Source organism: Pinus tabuliformis, chromosome 6, assembly GCF_031772625.1.
Source record: "Pinus tabuliformis cultivar Carrire ecotype Pingquan chromosome 6, CPIR1, whole genome shotgun sequence".
NCBI lineage: Eukaryota > Viridiplantae > Streptophyta > Pinopsida > Pinales > Pinaceae > Pinus > Pinus tabuliformis.
This window is the reverse complement of record NC_142292.1, coordinates 1,848,485,307-1,848,510,776: the sequence shown is the minus strand read 5'-3', so window position 1 is coordinate 1,848,510,776 and position 25,470 is coordinate 1,848,485,307.

Genomic DNA, 25,470 nt, shown 5'->3' with positions numbered 1-25,470 from the left:
TCATTCATTGATTTTTTTTCATGAAATGAATGTAAATAATGTTTAATGATAAAATCAAACTATACATAGTTACTTATAAAATTCACATAGCAAACCATCCATAGTCAGCAATTTTCCCCTTTTGCATTTTAAAAAAGAGAAAAATAAACCATTCATAAACTATTTTTCTAATCTATCACAATCTGTAATCAAGACTTTGTAAGGAACCACTTAGTCATTGGAATTTCTAGCCACAATCAATAGTCAACAATTTTCCCCTTTTGCATTTAAGAGAGTGAAAAATAAATCATTCATAAACTATTTTTCTAATCTATCACAACTTGTAATCAAGACTTTGTAAGGAACCACTCAGTCATTTACATTTTTACCAGCCATAACCAGCTTGAACAAGTGGGAAGTAAAGAAAATATTGTGGAAGTTGTTACCAAGATTTTCTCTCAATGAAAAACTCTTCATTTTATGTTGCACAAACAAAATCCACATGATATCGTGAATATCACAAGATTTGAAGAAGAATGCAATACAATGTGTACTGCATTCAGAGAAGATACATGCAACATACTTCTAACCAAAAAAAATTATAAGAGAAATGTACATGGTATTGAACCTTGCATAAACCTCATTTTTTTGAAACTACAAGAGTAATTGCTAATTCTATTTAAACCAGGAACTACGTGTTCCCCTTTCCCGTATTATGTTAATACATTAAAGAAAACCCAATATTTATTATTCCCGCCCCGCAGCTAAACTATAGCCATATATCACTGTACAAAAGGAATTGAAAGGTTTATCCGAAACCTTTTAATAACTTGTTATCATGCCATTCAAAGAATTAATTAACATCTGGTTAATTAATAACTTAACCACAACCCCAATAACCAATAAAATGATCGGGCCCTGCACATTAACCATCTGCCATGTCCCAATGCCGTCAACCGTCAGATCTAGGCCCTGTTCATCCAACGACCGACGCACATATCACGACCCCTTTTTCATCCGACCATTAACTCCCGAGAAGCCGGTGGTATTGCTACCGTACCGGGGACACGCGTCGCCCTCCCACTGTGATTGCTGCCTCCCCGCCCAAAACCACTCCACCCCAAAAGCTGTGCGGGGGGAAACCGCTTACCACCCCCCCGCGTCACAACAAAATGTCCCATCGCCGTGACGTCAGCATGCAGTGAAAGCCAAAAAACCCCCGCCAAAGCCAATTTTCATTAAAATTATCGCGAAACTGTCATTTTTACCCATTTTTACTGTGAAACTGTTTTCATGCAAGCTACGTCCAGACAACTGCACAAGCGTCTGTCTGCCACCAGACTAAGAAAATCTCAGCTTCCTACCCTATAGCTCGTCAGTCAACCTGTGAAGTAACTTGTTTGCCTCTAAAAATAGATATTACCCCAATTCACTTTCTGACCTCATAATTTTGTCTTTTTCTCTGGGAATTCTACCTAAGAGACCCAACTTCAAGAAATTTAGCCTGTTCCTCTCATATAGACACACCCGAACTGCTCTTTTTCCCATTTTTCCACAGAAGCCTGACCTCCACTTTGAAAACACAAGAACCAAACATGGAAGCTCCCAAGGCCCTGAATGTTGCGCCCCTCAATGCACCTCATAAAGACCTAGATTGATTACCCTTGGCTGGTAGATATTTTCAAATAAAAGAGTTATCTGGTGATATGAACCATCTCCAGGCATTTTTCCAAATTAGGAATAGTCATCTGAGCAACAATCTAATCTTCCCAGGTATTACCTTCCCTTAGTCAATGTGTTCCCAAGTATTATTCACCAATGTTGTGCCAACTATGACCCTATGAGTAAAGCAGTTATGACCCCATCCCAAACTGTTCTCTTTTACATAACTACTGAATCTATAAATGAGATGTTACACTTCCATCCCACTCAGCTCCTTGCTCCTCTTTCCATGGGATTTTTGATTGAGCAAGGCTCTCAATTGCCCATTTTAGAAATAACCCGGATTGCTCAATTATTCATGAAACCAGATTGTCAGCCCCAAGGCCCACCTCCCTATGTGCCTTCCTGGTTCACTGAAACAAGAAGGCTTATTCTTGATATGATATCCTTTATCTTGGGATTCAAAACCAGTGAATTTGTTGATGAGACCATCTTAGTTATGTTGTCAATGTTTACTCCAAGACAGCCCCCTGCTGTCAAATACAATTATGCCTCTTTCATTGCCAATAAAATCAATGAGCAATTCATAAATCTGGACAGAGAAGGAGTCTTCAAGTACACCTCATTCGTATACCACCTTTTACTATATTATCAGCCAGATAGCTTTTCATTTCCCATCAGGAAATTGGATTCCAAAGGAGAGCGAAGGTTTGTGATCTTTTGGACCTCGGTCTTCCACAATGTTTGTGAATCCCCATATACCTACTGTGAGTTCATTGACCCATTTGTACTTCCAACCTCCACTCTATTGATAGGAGCATCTCCTCCTAGGCTCTCTGGTGATATAAAGAAGATTTTACAGCTTTCTAGACAATACAAGATAGGTGACTAGTACCTCTACCAGAATCACACTGAAATCAGAATATATGGATGTGAATTATGCCCATTCAAGCTGCCCAAATATGTGCCCATGAGACTATTTTCACTGGAGTATTTCAGGCAGCTTATCAATGTAGATTTAACCCACTTTTGCAATGTAAAGAAAAAGGCTCAGCTGAGAATAAAAAACCAGTTAGGCCCTTTTATCATCCATAAAAGGGAGGCATGGGAAGATGCTGATAAGATATTAGGGGAGGACCTTAAATTGAAGAAAATTTTATGGTGGGTGCCATATGACCCAAATAGCTTTATAAGTGACAGAAAAGTAAGAAACAGGCTATCAACTTATATACATCATAGGATCCCTGAAATTGAACAATTTGCTAATCAAGATTAGTGGGTAGAGGGTACATTAATAGAATAAATTACTGAATAAGAAAAGATGGAAAAAGCTATGAAAGATCTTGAAAATACCCTTGACCTGGAATCTTTTGGACAGGTATCTTTCAAACTACCTCAACAAATCGGAGTGGGTACATCCTTTGCTGGAACTTCACAGCAGCCGGTACAAGAGACTAGCACACCAGTTACAGGGTCTTCTAAGGGCAAGGAAGTGGCAGACACAGAGAAGCAAGCAATGACTGATCAGCAAGGGAAAATTCTTCCAGTTCAAACCAAAGCAGCAGAGATTCCTACATTACAGACTCCTCTAAATGAGGAAAGAGGCAAGAAAAGAGATAAGGAAGAAGCCACACCTATCAGTGGGCCTGCAGAACCTAGGGGAAAAAAGGCAAAGACTCAATTCTCTGTCGGAAGAGGAAATCTTTGAATAAATAACTGAAAGTCTAAGAGGTGAGAGGGTAACTAGCCAGTAGACTTCCCCAATGATAGAAACATCAACTAGCTCACACAGGGAGGAGCTAGAAAGGCAACATAGTGTGGAAGTTTCATCCACTAGGCCACCAAGCAGGCAGGCCTCCGACATCAAAAGAACATTTACAGAGATAAAGGCTAGAAATGACCCACTGAGGCTACAGATTTATAAAAAGTATCTTAAGATGGCCCCCACAAACCAACAAAGGTTGATGTATGCCTATGACATTAAGGATTGGAAAATGATCATGAGTTATTTTAAGCCCAAGGTGCAGCAACCACAATCAGCAGCTGAGTACATCAGGACAAATCTGGAGGTCTTAGCCAAGGATATCCATCCAATGGACCAGATTGAGCTTCATAAACAGACTGGAGAGATGGTCTACTCCACACTAGCTGATAAAGCAATGTTGGCTCATAAATTACAAAACTCCTTGAATAATACCTCTGCTCAATTAGATTTGGAGAAAGCCTCTTATCTTGCTAAGGACAACAGAATAAAGTCTTTGGAGGAGATTATCATTGAACTGGGACATGATCCCAAAGATGCTCAAGGCATAAAGGCACTGATGAAGCAGAAAGAAGAGGACATTGCTGCCCTCAGAAAATAGCTGAAACTGCCTCCTTCTATGCGTCCACAGATTGCAGAAGTTGTGCAACAGAAATCTGAAGAGGACATGATGGACCTACTCATGAGACTGAATGAGAGATTGGTGAGACAGAGCAGGAATTGGAGAAAGCTCTATAAAAAGCAGGGAGAGTCGACCTCCCAGCCACCTGAAGTAGTCCCAACAGTCACTATTGCCCCCTCCACACTTATAACAGCATTGCCTCCCACTGTCCCGGCATCAACGACAAAGATCATCATAGGTACCTTAGTAACAACAACAGCACCAGGCAGCAGTACTACTATGAGTACAGAACAGTTGATAAAAGCCATGGAAGAATTAAAGCTGCAAGTATCAGAATTGAAACTAGTCAAAGAGAAATTGGCAAAGGTGGAAAAGAATTATGATAAATCCAAAATGAATGTGGCAGAGAAAATAAGGGAGGTCAAAAAATTGGAGAACAAGGTGAGAGCATTAGAAAAGGATCTATCTCTGGATAAACCTCTGGCAGAAATCAGAGGAATTTTGTGGACCAACATAAATCAATCCCTTTGTAATGTATGGAAATCTATCCAAGTCATCTATGAGCAGATTGACCTAGTAAGAGTGGCCCAAGTGGAGATTCAAAAGGAAAGGACTTTATTCGGACAGATGCCTGAACAAGCTAACCGGATGATACATTTTTTGAACACCAAGACCAACGAAGAACTGGAAGCAATAGAAATCAGAGACAGAACATGCACCATTCTAGACATCAAGAGAGTTCTAACCATGAGAAATCTAATGCAAAATTTGGAAAGAAGATGTCAGGACATGCAGGTAGAAATTAATTCTTTCACAGAAAAGTTTATAGTCTTGCATAAAAAAGGTTTTCCAAGTCCTTTGGGGAGTAATGATCATCTGATGAGACGTCTAGATTACACGCACAAGTTGAATAAGTATGTTGCTGATCAAGTTAATACATCATCAAGTACTTCAGGAGAGAAGGCACTTCCATCTAGCCAAGCCCTATACGACAGCCTGGAAGATTTATTCTACATTGAGCACAAGGTAGAGCATATGTTCACCATCCCACCTAATTCCTTCAGATACACAGAGACTGATGAAACTTTGAGGAAGCTTCAGAGACATAAATTACCAAGACCACAGTGGTGGCAAAGTATGTTCGAGATTCTATAAGATTATCTTTAGTCAATTGAAAATTTTGGACCATCTACTATAATGCGGAGAACAGAAATGAATCAGAGTTATGCGGGTCAAAGTGCATCACATCAGGCTCAAAGAAAGTTCGGCCAAGGTAGAATAACCAACACAGAGTATCAGTGGAAGATGGTCGTAAACTGACTCGCAGCACCTACCTACGGTACATATCATAAAGATGGAATAGACAGCACATCATCAATTTATTGCATCAATTTATTGTTCCCCTGTTTTCGATACTGTCTGTCTCTATCTTTGTAAACCGTATTAATCATCACCAGATATTATTTCTAGCAGATATTTTGTAGGATATTTGATAATTTTGTATAAATACCCCCCAAGACGAAGTATTTGGGGTTGGTTGGTAGGTGTTCATAGCTTTTGACTGTAGTATTGAAGCTTTCTGGAATAAAAGGATGTTGGAACCATTTTTGTTTCGCTTACTGAATAAGCAATTGACGCTAAGGACCATGTTACAAAATTCTTGAATCATCTTATGGATCAATAAGTCGCTTCTAACTTGTGTTTTACAGTTTCGATGTTTATTATGTCATCTATGTTTCATGATCTCAATAATAAAGAAAAAGAATAAATCAGAATTTGCTTGACTACACTCTGTCTTCAATCTTTGTTGTTTTCTATTTTTTCTTCAAAATTAGAATAAATAGTGAATTCTTAATTGCTCCTGTTTCCCCTGATTCTTTCATCTTGAATATTTACTAAGGAATTCTTAATTACTTCTTAGCGGTAATCATCCATTTTCCCTCTGTCTAATGTGATGAAGGATTCTTGACTACCCTTCACCCATTTGACTGCATTCCATCTCATTTCAGCCTTTAAATTCTTCCATATATGAGTACCTTGCTCTGTGAAACCTCCTCTGTTAAGAAACCTAATCTAGGAAGCTATCCTTCTTTGACTCCATCATGCCCAATGGACTGAAACTTTTCAGTTTTACCTTACTGTTCTATTGAATCTCCATCCCTCCAACCGAACTCAAAACAAAACCCTTGCACTTCATAGCTAGCCTAATATACCTCAAAACAAAGCTAAATTATAAAGAGAGAGCCCTCTCTAGATACAGATTGGTTAGAATCTGCATCTAAAATATTGGTTTGTGGTTACCTCGACCGTATTCCCTTTCTTACAACTTTTGGGAACAACCTGAGTGATAACATCATTGGCGACTCCATTGGGGACCTGAATAATTTTTTGTTACTGCTGTTTATTTCATAGGCTACAGATGGAGCCTGAAGTTGGCTAGGTAGCCTTTGAAACTACTTTTTTTTTTGCAATTGCAGAAATAAATGAATGCTACTTCAGTCTATCTCCAGTCTAGTTTATGTATTGAACAATTGTCTCAAATACTTGATCAGTTCCTTGTTTCAGTAGATCTTTAGGAAAATTCATAATCTCCTCATCTAAAAATTCCTAAACTATTTCAAGAAAAACCAAAAACATACTCAGAAACTGGCTCCAAAGAAGAAGATCTGTTACACTAGATCAAATCCTGATCCAAATCCCCCACCTATGTTTGAGAATCCTAATCTGATTCCTAAGATCCTTAGAAGCCAGGAGAGACAGGAACATCCTGCTAGTTCACACCTTCACGCACATCAACAGAACCCTATCCAATCTGAGCTTACTCCTCGAAGAGCACCAATCCTTTATGCCATTACTGTAGCTTCTCCTAGTGCACCATTAGCACTTCAAAACATCCTTTCCACTCCCCCATATACAGCACATATTTGCATTGCTATCCCTGCTCTTCCATCTGTTACACTTATCTCTGCAAACATGGCAAACCGTTATGCTCCCCTGCAAGTACCTGCAAATCCAGGGGCTATGCCTCAAGATTATCAAAGAAAAATCACCTATTTTGATGGTAATGGAACTTACACAGCTCAACAACATACCAAGAAAATGACAGATTATTTTGAAAACTATGAGATTGATGATGATGATGTCAGAATGAAAGTCTTTGTTCAAAGTTTAATTGGAGATGTTAGAACATGGTTTAGAGCACTCCCTGCAAACACTATCAACTACCCACAAGCCCTTTATCAGACCTTCTTGAACATATGGGAAAAGAAGAAATATCCTCTCCACAGTTTATTAGAATATGAAAACTTGAAGAGAGGTCCACAAGAAATGGTTCAAGATTACTGTACCAGATTTAATAATGTATACAATGCTATCCCTCAGAATCTCAGACCTCCTCCAGATTTAGCCTTGATCAAATTCCCTGATGCATTTGATTCTGATATGGCATATCAACTTAGGGAAAGAGCTCCTCGAAGCTTAGAAGACATGCAGAGTATAGCTGTCAGTGTTGAGGCCAACCTGATTTCTAAATGAGCTCGAGCTAGAGCTGAAAGGAGGACACCTTTGAAAGAAGAACCTTCTGCATTTGAACAAAAATTAGATGCTATTATTAAAGGAATGGATAGAATGGGTGATAGAGTAGAAACAATTGAGAGGAAATCCCCTTGGGATGGTCAACCGAGCAATATTGGGAGAAATCGAAACTTCAGAAAAAACCAAAACCCTAATACTGGAAAGGCTTGTCTAGACCAGAACATTAGGCCCTCATTCCAGGAAAATTATGCTGAAGCTTCAACTTCTAGTGAACCAACAAAACATACTCAAATTAACTTAATGGGGCTTAATAGTGAACAACACATTTTCTTGACCCAAGAAGACCAAGGAACTCATACTCTCAATCAATTCCAAATTCAATCAGGAGAATCATTTGATTTGAGGGAGGGATATGACACAACCATTTATGAAGTTCACAAGCAATACAATCTGAGGAGTAGAAGGATAGATGTCCCTTAAACCAATAAACAGAAAGAAACTAGGCAACCTAAAAAACCTAAGGTCAAGAACCCCCTATACAAACCCTTCCTAGAACAAGTCCTTACCCAAATAATCCAACAATTGAAGATGTATCAGATAATCAACAACCTAATAAACAACCTTCAACTTCCACTCCTCCCAAAGGGAAGGTGGAAGAACCTCCAGAAATTTACATAGAAGCAACTTCAGCCCATAAAAACACTCCTATAAAAGAGAAAGACACACAAAATATAGTAGAAAAAGAAATCTCACTGCCCGAAATGCAAAAATTCAAACAGAAAAACCTTTCAACCTTGAGATCGAAATAGGAAAATTAAAGATAGCCATTCCATTGTCAGAATTGGCCAAGCATGATGTCTATAGAGATCAAGTCAGCAGATCACTTCAGATTTTAGAAAACAAAGATGCAGTTAATTTCCTTGATGACAAATGAGAATTAATTTTTGGCCCTGAGGTAAACGGTAAATCAGTAGATGGAGGGCTTCCTCCTTTCTATGTAAGTATGAATATTCATGATAAAATACTTCACAACGCAATGTTTGATTCTGGTGCTTCTCATAACTTAAAGCCTAAATCTGTAATGGAGAAGTTGGACCTAGATATTACCAGGCCATACAAAGAATTGTTCTCTTTTCATTCAATCTAGGTCAGATGTCTAGGATTGATCAAAGATTTATGTGTATCATTAGTTCAATACCCTGCCAAGACAATTTTAATGGATGTAGTCGTTGTTGATATTCCACCAAAATATGGCATGTTGTTGTCTAGATCGTGGGGTGCAAAGCTCCAAGGATCTTTACAGTTGGACATGTCCTATGCTACCATTTCAGTATTTGGTCAGCCAAAGAGATTGTACTGAGAAACTATAATGAAATATGTGGTTAGTAGTCAGGAGAAGCCCCAAAATTCTCCCATCTACTCCATGTATTTTGACATGGACTCCTTCATTCTATACAATGTTGAGGTTAATCCTGAAATTAATATCAAGGTTTTACCATTTCAACAAGAAGAGACTATACACCAAAACTCCAGTGTTCAAATTCAAGAAATTTCTGTGAACAATGATATATCAGACACACAAGGGAAACCAGATGAAACTAAAAATCCAGATTTCCCTAGTAAACAAATTTCTAAGACTCCTAATACTAACTATGAACATGAGACCCTATCGTATTTAGGATTTGATGGATCATTTAATAAACTAGGGGAAGGAGCAGGAATTTGGGTGCACAATCTAGAAAATGATCACGCTGAAGAACATGCTTACAGGTTGAACTTTAGATGAACTAATAATATGGCTGAATATGAAGCTCTATTGCTAGGACTTAAATTGATCAAAAGTTTAGGGGCAGTTAGGGTATCAGTATTGGGAGACTATGATTTAGTCATCCAATAGATAAAAGGGAACTTCCCCACTAATGATCCCAGATTAAAATCTTACAGAGGGGCAGCAATCGAAATACTCAATACATTTATGGAAACACAGCTTGCCAAAATTCCAAGGAAACACAATTTGCATGCTCACAGTTTGGCAACATTTGCCAGCACTTGTAAATTGCCATTTGAACCCAATCATCAGTTTACAGCTGAGATTAGGCACAGGCAAACCATGCATGACAATGTAAAAAACTGGCAAGTGTTTGACAACGACACTCAGATTAACAATTTCTTGACCCTAAAGGAAGAATTTTGTAACACTAATATGGACACGGACACCGTTGGAGAGGTTGACCAAATAGACAAAATTCAAACAGATATTGTAGCAGAAACTACAACACGAATACTTCACCCAATGAAATTTACCAAGGAGAAGTTGCAAGAGCTTAAAGAAATAGACATTGATGAGGCTATTGAGGGGGAATCCGAAGTTATTGATTTAAAAGACAACTATTTGCCCACGGGATTAACTCCTTTGGAAGATTTCTTTGATTCTAATGATATTCCAAAGAAACCCAAAATGCATCCTCTAAACGCAGACATTGAGGACTGTAATATAGGAACTAAAGAAAATCCTAAAATGATAAAACTATCCAAAACTCTGCCTCTTGACCAAAAGCTTAAATATGTTGAATTGTTCAAGGAATTCTAGGATGTTTTCACCTGGAGCTATGAATATCTCAAATCTTATGACACCTCTGTGATTCAACATACGATACCCCTCAAAGAAAATCAGAAGCCATTCAAGCAAAAACTCAGAAGGGTCAACCCTGTACTGCTCCCTTAATTGAAAAAGAAGTCAAAAGAATGTATGAAGCTGGGATAATTGCACCTATCAAGTTTTCAGAATGGGTCTCTAATTTAGTTCCCACTAGGAAGAAATAAGAGAAATCAGATTGTGTGTGGATTTAAGGAACGTAAAGAAGGTTTCTTTAAAAGACCACTACCCCTTACCTAAGATGGACCACATTTTACGAAGGGTAGTAGGTGCCTCTAGAATTTCACTGCTAGATGGGTTTTCAAGCTTCAACCAGATTCTAGTCCATCCTGATGACCAGGAAAAGACTGCATTTACAACACCATGGGGAACTTTCAAATATGTGAAAATGTCATTTGGACTCAAGAATGCAGGGGAAACCTTCCAACGAGCAATGGACATAGCTTTTGCTAAAGAAATTCATGATTTTCTAGTCATATACTTAGATGATCTCACTGTGTTTTCCAAATCAGATCAGCAGCATTTAGATCATCTGAGACAAGTGTTTTTAACATGCAGAAAGTACGGTATTTCCTTGAATCCTAAAAAATCCTTGTTTGGTCTAGAGGAGGGCAAACTGTTAGGTCATATAATCTCCAAAGATGGCATCAAAATTGATCCTGACAGAATAGAAGCCATTTTACAAATACCCCATCCCAGAAATGTCAAAGAACTTCAAGCTTTCCTAGGGAAAATTAACTTTTTAAGAAGATTCATACCCAATTTGGCCGAGCTAATCAGATTGTTGAATAATATGCTGAAAAAGGATTCCAAGGTTAAATGGACAGTAGAAGCTAAACAAGCATTTGAAGAAATCAAAATGGCCTTGACCAAAACACCAGTCCTTACAAGCCCAAAATTTGACAGAGACTTCATAATCTTCTCATTTGCATCGGAACTCACTATTGCTGCTGTTTTACTACAAAAATATGATCACGAATGTGAAAAACCCATAGCCTTATTTAGTAAAGCACTAAGGGATGCACCACTAAAATACCCAATCATGAAAAAACAGGCTTATGCACTTGTGAAAGCCATCAAAGATTTCAGAGTCTACATATTATACTCTCATATAATAGCTTAAGTGCTAAGCATTGTTGTCAAAGATATCCTGACCCAAGAGGGGTTTGAAGGCAAAAGAGGTAAATGGATTGCTACTATATTAGAGTATGATATTGAAATAAAACCTACAAAACTTATAAAAGGACAGGGATTGGCTAAACTCATGACTGAAACCAATTTCCAAGCCCTGGATATTAATGAACAGGATAATGAATAGGAGATGGCGACTCCACAAATCAGCTAGGCCTTCCTAGAATCACCTTGGTATGCTAATATATGTTATGTATTATTAAACGTGCAGGCTCCTCCAGGGTTATCCAGAACAAAGAAAAGGTTCTTAAAAATGAAAACTTTCAAATTTTGTATTTTAGATGGTGCTCTTTTTTGGAAAAATCATGAAGGTGTTCTATTAAGTTGTCTAATAAAAGATGAAGCTGACAAGGTACTCAAAGAATTTCATGCAGGGGACTGTGGTGGACATTTGTACTGGAAATCAACTGTAGATACAATCCTAAGGGCTAGATTTTACTGGTCAACCTTGTTTGCTGATGTCTAACAATTTTTCACTGCTTGCCACAAATGTCAAATTTTCGAAGGCAAGAGGAAACTTTTGCCTCTGCCCCTTAGACCAATTTCCACTGAAAGACCATTCCAAAAATGGGGTTTAGATTTTATTGCGGAAGTCCATCCTCCCTCTTCTAGCCAACACAAATGAATCCTGACTACCACAGCCTACTTCACCAAGTGGATAGAAGCCATCCCTTGTAGACAAGCCAATGGTTCAGTGATAATTCAATTCCTAGAAACCAACATCTTGTCTAGATTTAGCTGCCCTGAAAAAATTATAACTGATAATGTTGTTGCTTTCAAATCCAAGAGAATGATATGTTTCTGTCACAAGTACCACATCACCTTAGGCCATTCCACAGCCTATTACCCTCAAGGTAATGGTCTAGTTGAGTCCTCCAATAAAAGCCTGATCAATATTATTAAGAAAGTATTGGAAGAAAACAAGAAAAATTGGCATAAGAAACTTATCAATGCACTATGGGCAGATAGATTAACCACCAAGAGATCCATTAGAACTAGCCCTTATAAGCTAGTCTATGGTATGGAGGCTATATTTCCTTCATCTCTAGGGGTACATGTAATGAAATTACTACAAGAAGCTCAAGTGGAACCCGATGACATTCAAAGAAGGATAAATCAGACCATCCATTTGCAGCAAACTAGAGAAGAGGTATACCAAAGATCCCAAGTATTACAAGAAAAGCTCAAGAAAATATTTGATAAAAGGACCAAGGCAGAAGATTTTTACATAGGTGACAAAGTTTTGAAATGGGATTCCAGAAGAGAAGATAAAGGAGAACATGGGAAGTTTGACTTCCTATGCAAAGGAACTTTTATTATTCATGCCTCACAACGAAACAATACCTACTTTTTGAAGAACCTGAATGATAGGGAAGAAGAAGATGGACCAGTTAATGGTAGGATGTTGAAACACTATTTTGATCCAGTTTGTTGATATATCCTAACTCTAACTTGTACATAGGGAAGTTCAGTTTATACAGCTTTCTACAACAATAAGAATAAGAAGGAATGTGCAGAAAATTTTGAGGAACAGTCAGGGAACTTTACCACTTTTTTTGTTTTGCCTCATTTTTAGTTTATCAGAAGTTGTAAAAGAAGAATTGGGAGCTGAAAACATAAGAACAAACATTTAGACAAACTATACAAAACATAGGTGCAATTGTTTGAATCAACTCACGAGAGATGCGTATATTTTACATGGTCCTCTGTACAGTTTTGTTTACTTACAGCAAAGGAAGATTTCAAAGTGTAGCAAGTGTTGTTTAGAAGGCCATATGACCTTTTGTTCTTGACTTTCCACTAGGGAAAGCCATCCCCAAGTGGAGCCAATGTTATGCTCCTATACCAATAGGTGTCATATTTCATGATCGACTTAATTAGCTCTACAATATGTTCATACCTTTCCTTTTTATAAAGGTTTCCATATTATGAAGATTTCAAAAATTAAAAAATGAAAAGAGCGTATAGCCTAAATGAAAAATCAAAGGGTGAAAAGATAAATGGTCAAAAGGAAAAAGTGAAAGAAATGAACCCCAAAGAAAAAAGACCAGGAAAGTGTGCAAGTCCAAATGCCACTACTATTTCATGTTCTGTAAATAAAGTTTCATGTACAGCTTGTGGAACTCTTTGTCACAACTGATGAATGGTCAAATACTTCAATCTTGGCTAGTTCATGTTTGAATTTCCTGATTTAGAAATAGAGAATAAAATCTATCCAAACTGTTTAAACTTGGCAGATAAGTAGATAGGTAGAGAAGCAAAGGAGCTCAACAGTTTAATCTAAGCCCTTGGAAGAAATAAGTGCAGATCTAGATAGGCTTATCATGCTAAGAAAAGAAAATTGATGAGGGTTTGCCAGTCCAAATGCACCCAAAAAGAAGAAAAAATGTTAGGTACAGTAGGCTGTGTAGGTAGTTCTAGTGTTGCAGGAGCATGCTTATGATTAATTTTGCCTCTCAAGATGTTAATCTTATTGTTATCATAAGTACCATGGCAACTTTTTGGTTACAAATCAAGTGAGGCATGTTTAACTCCCCCTTCATATTTTCCCAAGTCACTTACTAACTTCCCCCAAAGGTATTGAGATCTGCTTAATATCCTTAAAATCACTCACCCCATTTTTCAGCAAATGCCTAAGTAAAACTCTATTTTTACCTAGGAGGAAGAGCCACATTTCTTATGTAAACCTCCTTTAGCCTAACTGTCAAGTGTTAAATTTCTAACATTATACTTAGCAACATTTTTTTCATCAACTCATATTAAGTATTGAAATTATTATATAACCCCCTATATGTATTCCCCTTTCCCGTATTATGTTAATACATTAAAGAAAACCCAATATTTATTATTCCCACTCCCCAGCTAAACTATAGCCATATATCACTATACAAAAGGAGTTGAAAGTTTTATCCGAAACCTTTTAATAACTTGTTATCATGCCATTCAAAGAATTAATTAACATCTGGTTAATTAATAACTTAACCACAACCCCAATAACCAATAAAATGATTGGGCCCCGCACATTAACCGTTTACCATGTCCCAATGTCGTCAACCATTAGATCTAGGCCCCGTTCATCCAACGGCCAACGCACATATCGCGACCCCTTTTCATCCAACTGTTAACTCCGAGGGAGCCGATGGTATTGCCGCCGTATCGGGGACACACGTCGCCCTCCTGCTGTGATCGCTGCCTCCCCGCCCGAAATCGCTCCACCCCAAAAGTTGTGTGGGTGGAAACCGATTAGCACCCCCCCTGCGTCATGACAAAACGTCCCATCGCCATGACGTCAGCATGCCGTGAAAGCCAAAAAACCTTTTCCAAAGCCAATTTTCATTAAAATTATCACAAAACTGTCATTTTTTACCCATTTTTACTGTGAAACTATTTCCATGCAAGCTACGTCCAGACAGCTGCAAAAGCATCCAGTCTGCCATCTGACCAAGAAAATCTCAGCTTCCTGCCCTACAACTTGTCAATCAACCTGTGAAGTACCCGGTTTGCCTCTAGAAACAAGTATCTACCCCAATTCACTTTCCAAACTCATAATTTTGTCTTTTTCTCCATGAATTCTACCCAGGAGAGCCAAGTTCAAGAAATTTAGCCTGTTCCTCTCATACAGACACACCCAGAACTGCTCTTTTTCCCATTTTTCCACAGAAGCCCGACCTCCAATTTGAAAACACAAGAACCAAACATGGAAGCTCCCGTGGCCCTGAACGTCGCACCCCTAATTGTACCTCATAAAGACCTGGATTGGTTAGCCTTGGCTGACATAGATTTTCAAATAAAAGAGTTATCTGGCGATATGAACCATCTCCAGGAATTTTGCCGAATTAGGAATAGTCATCTGAGCAACTCTGATATCTATGAAATATGGGAATCTAATCTTTCCGGGTATTACCTTCCCTCAGTCAATGTGTTCCCATATATTATTCACCAATGTTGTTCCAACTATGACCCTATCAGTAAAGAAGTTATGACCCCATCCCAAACTGTTCTCTTTTACATAACTGCTGAATCTATCAATGAGATGTTACACTTCCATTCCACTCAGCCCCTTTCTCCTCTTTCCATGGGATTTTTACTTGAGCAAGGCTCTCAATTCCCCAATTCAGAAATAACCTGGATTGCTCAATTATTCATGAAACCAGATTGACAGCGCTAAGGCCCATATCCCTATGTGCATTCCTGGTTCACTGAAACAAGCAAGCTTATTCTTGACATGATATCCTTTATCTTGGGATTCAAAACTAGTGAATTTGTTGATGAGACCATCTTAGTTATGTTTTCAATGTTTACTCCAAGGCAGCCCCGTCCTGTCAAATATGATTACACCTCTTTCATTGCCAATAAAATAAATGAGCAATTCATAAATATGGACGGAGAATAAGTCTCCAAGTACACCTCATTCATATACCACCTTATGTTATATTATCAGCCAGATAGCTTTTCATTTCCCATCAAGAAATTGGATTCCAAAGGAGAGTGAAGGTCTGTGATCTTTTGGACCTCGGTCTTCCACAATGTTTGTGAATCCCCTTATACCTACTGTGAATTCATTGACCTGTTTGTACATCCAACCTCCACTCTATTGATAGGAGCATCTCCTCCTAGGCTCTCTGGTGATATAAAGAAGATTTTACAGCTTTCCAGACAATACAAGATAGGTGACTGGTACCTCTACCAGAATCACACTGAAATTAGAATATATGGATGTGAATTATGCCCATTCAAGCTGCCCAAATATGTGCCCATGAGACTATTTGCACTGGAGTATTTCAGGCAGCTTATCAATGCAGATTTAACCCACTTTTGCAATGCAAAGAAAAAGGCTCAGCTGAGAATAAAAAACCAGTTAGGCCCTTTTATCATCCATAAAAGGGAGGCATGGGAAGATGTTGATAAGACATTAGTGGAGGACCTTAAATTGAAGAAAAGTTTCTGGTGGGTGCCATATGACCCAAATAGATTTATAAGTGATAGAAAAGTAAGAAATAGGCTATCGGCTTATATACATCATAGGATCCCTGAGATTGAACAATTGGCTAATTGTTGGTTGTGGACCCTGGTTTTCTTCTATATTCAAAGGTATTGCCGCATTGGACCCCAGTTCGAAATGGGGGCAGCAATGCCACCCGTAAAATATTCGCCGCAGGGAGGGTCCAGCGGGGGGGCGGCTGCGACCTTTGGGAGCCCGCCCCCCTAGCGGGGGTTTCGGGGGCAGCGCCCCTGAAGCTAAAAACAGCTGTAAAATTGCCATGTAAAAGTATAGTAATTTTTAGTCAATCTGGGCCGTTCATTAGGTGGATGATCTGACGGTAGAACTTATGTTTAGTTTAGGGTTTTTTTCCCTTGAAGGAAACCCCTCTCTTTGTATGAGGGAATTGTATTTGAGGCTGTGTGATAGATGTGTATTCTGTGAGCGGGAAATAGAGAGGTGAGACTGTGAGAGAAAACAGAGGATAGTATAGCGGATCTGTTGTAGGTTGTGTCTCTTCATTCTGTTGGATAATAGAAAGGAAGGACTGGTTGTTCGGGGTGGACGTAGCCCAAACTGGGTGAACCACGTATATCTGTGTCTCTCTTGCTTTATGCATTTTTTGTGTTTATATTTCTGCAATATTTTATGTGTTCCATTGCTCCATAATATATAATTTCTAACAACTGGTATCAGAGCCGAAGGTCTATTTGGCTGATAAACTCACACGAAAGAAGGGTTCCTGGTTCGAGTGGGAGCAATGGCAGAAGATGGTAAGTTTAGGGTCGAGAACTTTAACGCCCAAAACTTCTCGCTGTGGAAGATGCAGATGGAATATTATCTGTATCAGAAAGATCTATACCTACCATTGGGCGGAAAATCAAAGATGCCGATGGGTATGACAGATGAAGAATGGAACCTTCTCGATAGAAAGGCACTCGGAACAATACGGTTGTGCCTTGCCGTGTCAGTCGCCTTCAAGATTTCGAAGGAAACCACAACAGAGGGTTTGATTCAGGCGTTCTCGAAACTATATGAAAAACCCTCGGCCTCAAACAAGGTATTTCTTATGAAACAGTTATTTAATATGAAGATGTCGGAAGGTGGAACTATTGGAGACCATTTAAATGATTTTAATATAGTTACAAGTCAGTTAAGTTTTGTAGGGGTAAACTTTGATGATGAAGTTAGAGCCCTGTTATTCTTGTGCTCATTACAAGAAAGTTGGAATGGTTTGGTAATGGCCATTAGTAACTCCTTTTCTGGATCTAGTACTTTAAAGTTTGATGATGTTGTCGGTGCTATCCTTAGCGAGGAAATGCGATGGAAAAGCTCTGGTGAGACATCGGGAAATGCTTTGAGTGCAGAGTCTAGAGGAAGAAAAATGGAAAGAGGAAAGAGCTCAGGATATCGCAGTAAATCAAGGAAAGGCAGATCCAAGTCCAGATCGGGGATAGTGTGCTGGAAATGTGGAAAGAAAGGACACCTAAAGAAAGACTGTAGATCTCGGAAGGGAAAAGAAGGAGATGCACAACAAGAAAACAATCATGAAGCAAATGTGACAGGTGAGGTGTGTTTGGTCAATTTAGTGATGTCTAAATTGCAACTTTTAAATGTCAACCTGGGGCTCGTAAGCTGATGAAGTGAGGTGTACTATATGTACTTAGGTAACTGTTTCTTAATCTTTTGTCGTTTTTAACTTTTTAAGTTTGTTTTCAAATGTATCTTTCCTACTGTGATGTGATGGAAATGAAATAAAGCAAGTGAAATGTGTGTGATTGTGATGAGCTCTAAATGATTTCTCAAAACTTAAAAGTATTCTACAAGAAAGCTTGAACAACAACTGAAATAAAATCAACTCTTAAAGGAAAATGAAGGCATCAAATAAAAGACTAATGACATCGGCCCAGTATCTTTGCTGCTGCAAGAAAATGAAAATGAAATCTATGTTAAATCTAACTAAAAGTAAAAATAACTATCTCACACTATTTCAACCCTTCAATTCAATCTTCTCTACGAAGAGATATCATGAAATTTTCAAGCAATGTGAAACTGAAGTAAAACTACATAAAAGAAAGACTAGTCACAAATACTTTAACTTCTTCTTAACCTCTTGTCTTTTAACTGAATATATCATGTGAGAAACAGTTAAAAATAAGTCAAGCAATTGTGAGTTCTTGAGAAACTAAACCAAGATGTGCTAAGTGATATTTTGGTCCTCAATAAAGATATTAGATTATGGAGAAAGAACCATCAATAGATGAACAACTTGATATCTAAAAACAAAAAGTAAATATGCAAATCAAAGAAATGACAGTAAGGAAATTAAAGCTGCAAAACAGTGAAGGTCAGCAACATAGAGAAGATGATCACGAATGTCACTAGTTGTGAAAAAGAAAAGAAAGAAATTGTCCCGGGCACGCCTAAGAAACCTGCATAACACACTGATCAGTCATGTAAAAATGCAGAAATGTAAATCAGCAGAATTCAAAGTTTATATACAGCTATTATACATGATCAAAACATAGCAATCAAAGGCATCTGTACAACTATTATGCATAAAATGAGAAAAAGAAATGCAGGAAATTAAAGAGTACTATACAGGCCTTCAGCAAACAGGGGCCCTCTGCCTACTTCAGCCGGCTCAATGATCAGTTACACGCTCAAATGTAAAACAGTCTTCTCATATATTATGCATCAAAATATAAAGTACAGTGGGGAGTTCAAAATTACATATCAACGACTAACTACACAGCGTTCAAAGACGCTTTATTTATAACAGAGGAAAGCAAACTAACTTAACGAAAACTAAGCTATTCAAGCAGTTGTGTAAAAACACGTAATCTTGTTGCGTCCTCGGATTTAGGAAACGGTCGTTGTGGGCATTCAATCTGCTAGTGGATTCATGTTTCCCACTGTCTTCGTGGGTGAGGAAGATGCCACCTGTTCTTCACATGCTCTAAAACAGAACACGCAGAGCCGTGCCACCGCCAATGACTTCTGTTGACCATATTTGCCTCCTCGTTGACCACGGGTTTTTATGACTGGTTTGGGTGAGCTGGAAGGACACACACCATGTCCTTGGTTCCACGAACTTGCCCACGTGGCTCTTCTTCCCGGAGGACACCTGGAACATATCATTTAATAAAACAGCTGTGGAATCCGGGGTTGGCTGCGGAAACTGGGATCAGCTGCGGAAACCCTGTGTGAGCTGCGGAAACGCAACACTTTGAACCAAAATTCTAAACCAACGACAGTCATTAGCATACTTAGAAAACCATGTAAAAAGTCCTAAAATACAATGATTTGAGCAATTTGATGGAGGGAATGAGTGGCAAAAGAAGGAAATGAATAGGAAAAGGAGGCTGAGAGGATGTGTAAAGAAGTGCATGTTTGAGGCTCAACATACCCCCACTGTGAAGGTGTTGCATGTCCTCATGCAACCAAAACTTTGTCATTTTTTTTCAATCCATGTGCTCAGATGCTTCTGCCAAAACATCTAGCCTTCTTCTCTTTCTCCTTGCTGCCAAAATTGTCCTTGGTTTTCTGACTAAACACCTGAATTTCAAATTGATCAATGCCCTGCTCAGTTTCTTACATTTTCTCTTCAATTTTCTGTTCTTCTTCTACCAGACTCCTAAGTGAAGCATGGTATTGTCATGGACAATTTTGTCCACCTTGCTTTGTTCTTTCAATGCTTCATTTTATTGTTTAATATGTCGGTTCAGGACTTCTAGCTCAAACACCTCCTGTTTTAAAGATTGGACCTGTTCATCAAGAGGCAATATAGTGCTTGGACCTGCAACTGATTGCTCCAAGGTCTCCAAAGAATTGTATACCTCTTGCTGGTCAGGGTCAATTTCAGGTGTTCTTCTTGGGCTATGTTCAAAATCAAATTCTGTTTGAGGTTCTGGCTGAAAGGGGCTCTCTTCACGTGGAGGAGTGGACTCAACACGTGGAGGACTCGAATCAAGGTCAAGCTGAGTTGGAACCTTTTCAGGTGTACCTTCTCCCAAATCAACGAAATGTGATTGTTTTTCTTTAGTCACACTCATTTTTTCTTTAAGTCTACTACTTCTTCTCACTTGTGCACTAGTGCTCTTTTGCTGGGCACTCTGTTTTTCTTTCTGTTTCTTCTTTGACAGGGCAGCAACTTGAAGTTGTGCTAGTCTATCAGCCAAGGTTTGAGAGTCTTCTTCTACTGAAGGTTCAGGTGATGGATATGATTCTTGAACAATTGTTTTCCCTTTATCCTTTTTCTGTTTCTTGGTTTTGTCTCCCTTTTCCTCTTTTTCTTGAGCAGTTTCCTGAGTTTCTACTGTAGGAGGATCTTGGGCTGCAACATCTCTTTCTCTTCTCCTACTTCTTTTTGGTATTCTAGGGGAACTGCTAGAGGTTTCAGTCACCTCTTGGAAATGGTTTCTGATTAGAAACTTTTCCCATGTATCCTTGTTATTCTTCAATTGCTCTTCTATGAGAATTCTAATGAACCCGTGATGACACAAGTGGGGTTCAATATGGCCTACATGCTTTTGGACAGTGGAACTCATTTTCTTTAGGCTTGCTAACAGAAAGTAGGGTAAATTGAGGGCATGGCCTTCCATGAAATTCATCATAATCCTTGCATGGTACATGTACATAGTGCCAAAGCGGCCCTCACATGTGATAAACTTTTGAACAAGTAATAACAATGCAGTCCATTCTTCCTTAATTACATGCATAGGAATCCCTTTAGTGAATATTGAAGTGTCCATACCTGGGTTCTTAAGCATGTCTTTCCATCCCTGATCTTCCAGCCCTCTGTTCTTAAACCATCTTTCTCCCTCTTGAGGTAGACTGGTTACTGTTGCTATGGTGTTCTCTGTTATTGTGAATTTCAGGTCCCCTACTTCCACGGTGTGTCCATTGAAGGATCGAGCAAATGCTTTTGTTACCTCCTTATTATACCCTCTGAATTTTTGAATAAAATTCAACCACTTTGCTTTCTTTAATGCTTCCTTCGTCTGTGGATACCCTTCTAAATACTTCAGACCCTCAGGTTCAGCTCTAGGCAGCTTCCCCATCTTCGGCTCTCAACTTCGGCTGAAGCTTTGACTGTGTGTGGATGCTCAAGGAGGATGCTCACGGGAAAAAACAGGTGGATTACGGCTGTAAGTGGAGTAGCCGTAACGTAATGCAAGGCGTATTGCAGAACTGTAATCGGCGTTTCAAACAGAGCTGTGGAGTTTGCAGCGGAAATGAGAGTGGAAATGGTGTGAGTACGAGGGAGTAGAAGACAAACACGAGAAATGAGTTCAATGCATGCGGAAATGGAGTGATAAGTGGACGGAATAACGGCCGAATCCTTTAAAGTCGGGTGGCTTACACACACGTCTCAGCGTTGGCTGCGGAAATCATGGTGGAGGAGAGACGTAGTACAGTAGGTCACTTCTTCCTCGTACGACCAATAAATGAAAGCGCAGTCCCATTTCGAGTTTGAATTAAGAGTGATTATGGGACCGTTAGAAAGGTATGAGGTGGATGAAGTATTATCGTGGAGGAGGAGTGGGATGATCTTACCGAATCATTGCATTTAGTGGCTCTTTCCACGATTTAATAACTATGCATAAAATGACATTAAATTGTTGTTTGGAAAAGATTTTGATCATACCTTCATAAGTTTGCCATTTGTTGATTAAGGTTGCTGACCCATTATTGCTTTCTGATCTTGCAGGTACCTCATATCTTTGCTGCCTTTGGTGATGATGATGTTAACCTTTGACTGAGATTTTTCCTTGAAAACAGAGTGCTGCTGGCTGTAGAGACAGAGTGATGCTGGCTGCGGAAATCGTTTCTGGCTGCGGAAACTGGTGCGAGCTGCGGAAACGGTTTCCAGCTGCGGAAACTAAGACATCTCCCCTTTAACTGCACAAAGTTAGTTAGAAAAAGACTAACTGAATGGAAATAGTCCTGAAAGGGACTTTTATTGATGGTATGAGATGGAGTGAATGGAGTGAAGTGAAAAAATGAAATGGAATGAAGTGAAATGGAGATGAAAAATGATGAAGGTGAAGTGAAATGAAATGAAGATGAAGTGAGGATGGAAAGAGAGAGAGATTTTTTTTGGAAAATATAGAGTGTCAGGTGTCCCTGATTTTCACTCCATATTTTCTGTATAAGACCGCCAATCTGAGATTGGTTTTCAGGCTTATACACAATTTTTCTTTTTTCTTTTTTCTTTTTCTTTTTTTTTTTCTTTTTTTTTTTTAATTCAGAAAGAAACAAAGATTAGGCTGATGGAGGAGAAGAATTCTTCTCCACTAGCCTCATTGCAGAATTTTCTTGAAACATTTTGACAAAGTCCTCTTTTGAGAGTGGCTTATGATAAATTTTCAATCGGTGGCCATTCACAATGAGAGGAGTTTGAAACTCATCAATAGTCTTGATCCGAACTGCTCCATTGCTAAAGACTTCATCAATCTCATATGGCCCAAGCCAATGAGTTTGAAATTTTCCTTTGAAGTCTTTAAACTTTGAATCAAATAGTAACGCCCAATCTCCCTTTTGAAACTTCTTTTCTTTGATATACCGGTCATGCGAATTAGTTCTTTGGTGCTGAACTAGATCGGTCCTTAAAATTGCATCTTGTCTCATTTCATCTAGCTCATTCAGCTGCTCCATTCTGTGCTTTTGGGCTTCTGATAGACTCATCCCCAACTGAACTGCCATCTTGAAGGTCTTAATTTGAAACTCAATGGGGAGCAAGACTTCTTTCCCATAAACAAGTTCATAGGGAGAATGTCCTGTTGTGTTCCTCCATGTAGTTCTATAGGCCCATAAGGCTTCAGGAAGCCTTTCTGCCCAATCTCTTCTGTGGAGATGAACAATTTTGGTGATGATGCTCTCAAGAACTTTGTTTGTAGATTCCACTTGACCATTTGCTTGCGGATGGTATGGAGTAGATTTTCTATGCTTGATTTTGTATTCCTCCATCAGCTTCTCCATCAATTTAGATGTAAATTGAATTCCCTGATCTGTCACAATTTCTCTTGGGACACCAAAACGAGTAAAAATATCCTCAAAAAGAAATTGAACAACTGAATTTTCAGTGGCAGAAGGCAATGCCTTGGCTTCTACCCATTTAGTAACATAATCAGTGCAAACCAATATATACTTCTTTTGTTTCAATGGTGGATTAATAGGTCCAACGAAATCTGAAGCCCATTTCTCAAAGGGTTCGATGAGTACCTGTGGCTGTAATGGCATTTCATTTGAAAGAGTTGGTCTCCCAACTCTTTGGCAGCTGTCACACCTTCTAACATATTTCTTTGCATCTTTGAAGAGAGAAGGCCAATAATATCCTAAAGAAAGGATTTTATAGGCCGTCCTCTTGTCAGCAAAGTGTCCACCGCACGGTTCATCATGACATGCCTTAAGGATGTCAGGCATTTCATCTTCCCGAACACATCTTCTGATCACACAATCTAGCCCTGTTTTGAACAATTCATTAGAAATCCATGAATACTTTGAGCTCTCCTGAATGATTTTCCTTTTCTCATTAGGAAATAAGTGTGGAGGTAGTTTCCCTGTAACCAAATAGTTAGCAATATCTGCATACCAAGGAGTTTTAGTAGTTACTGCAAACAAATATTCATCTGGAAACTTATCCTCTACGGGATAATCTTCGTTAGTATTTTAGATTCTTGACAGAAATCAGCTACTGTATTTTGTTTCCCTGGTCTATCTAACACAGTAATATTGAATTCTTGTAGAATTAAAAGCCATCTTGTAACTCTGCCATTAGTAACAGTTTTGTTCATGAGATATCTAATTGCAGAATGATCAGTATGGACAAAAGTTTCATAGCATGTTATATAGTGTCTAAACTTGTTGATTGCATGAACAACGGCTAAGAACTCGTTTTCAGTCACAGTATAATTTAACTCAGTGGGAGTCAAATTTTTACTGGTGTAATAAATGGCATAAGGAACTAAATCCTTTTGACCCAACACAGCACCTAGAGCTGTATCTGAAGCATCTGTAGAAATATGGAAATGAAGTTTCCAATTTGGTCCTCTCAAAATGGGTGCTTCAGATATTCTAGTTTTTAAAGTTTCAAATGCAGATTGACAGTCAGGATCCCACTTGAATTCACAGTCTTTTGTGAGTAATTTGAAGAGTGGAGATGCTATCTTGGTGAAGTTTTCAATAAATCTTCTATAATATCCAGTAAACCCAAGAAAACTTCTAACATCTTTTTGACAATTTGGAATAGGTAACTTGGAAATGACTTCAACTTTTGATCTATCAACTTTGATTCCATCTCCTGAAATATGATGTCCTAAAACAATCCCTTCAGTAAACATCATAAAAAAATTTTCATGACTTAATGAAAGATTTGTTTCTTTACATCTAACAAGGACCTTTTCCAAATTTTCTAATGCCTCTTCAAATGTATTACCATAAACTGTAAAATCATCCATATAGACCTCTACACAATCATGAATTAGATCAGAAAAGATTCCTAGTACTACCCTTTGAAATGTTGCAGGTGCATTACATAATACAAAAGGGAGTACACGGTAAGCAAAAGTTCCCCATGGACAGGTAAATGTGGTCTTGTCCTAGTCTTCAGGTGCTACCTGAATTTGATTGTAACCACTAAAACCATCCAAAAATGAGAAATACTTTTTACCTGCTAGAGTATCTAATACTTGATCAATAAAGGGTAAAGGAAAGTGATCCTTCAAGGTTGCTTTGTTCAATTCTCTGTAATCAATGCAAACCCTCCATTTACCATTCTTTTTAGGTACTATAACCAAAGGGGAAACCCACCGGCTATCTGAAATGGGGTAAATGAAGTTTACATTAAGTAACTTTTGGAGCTCTTCTTTCACTATCTCCGTAAGGTTTGGATTCATCCTTCTTTGAGGTTGTCTGATTGGTCTATTGTTTTCCTCAATGTAGATGTGATGAATGCAAGTCTTAGGATCAATACCTTTCATATCGGTATACTCCCATGCAAATGCAGTAGAATGTTTTTGCAAGATTTTGCTTAGCTTCTCCTGTTGTGATTTTTCCAAGTTTCTGTTGATATTCAATGT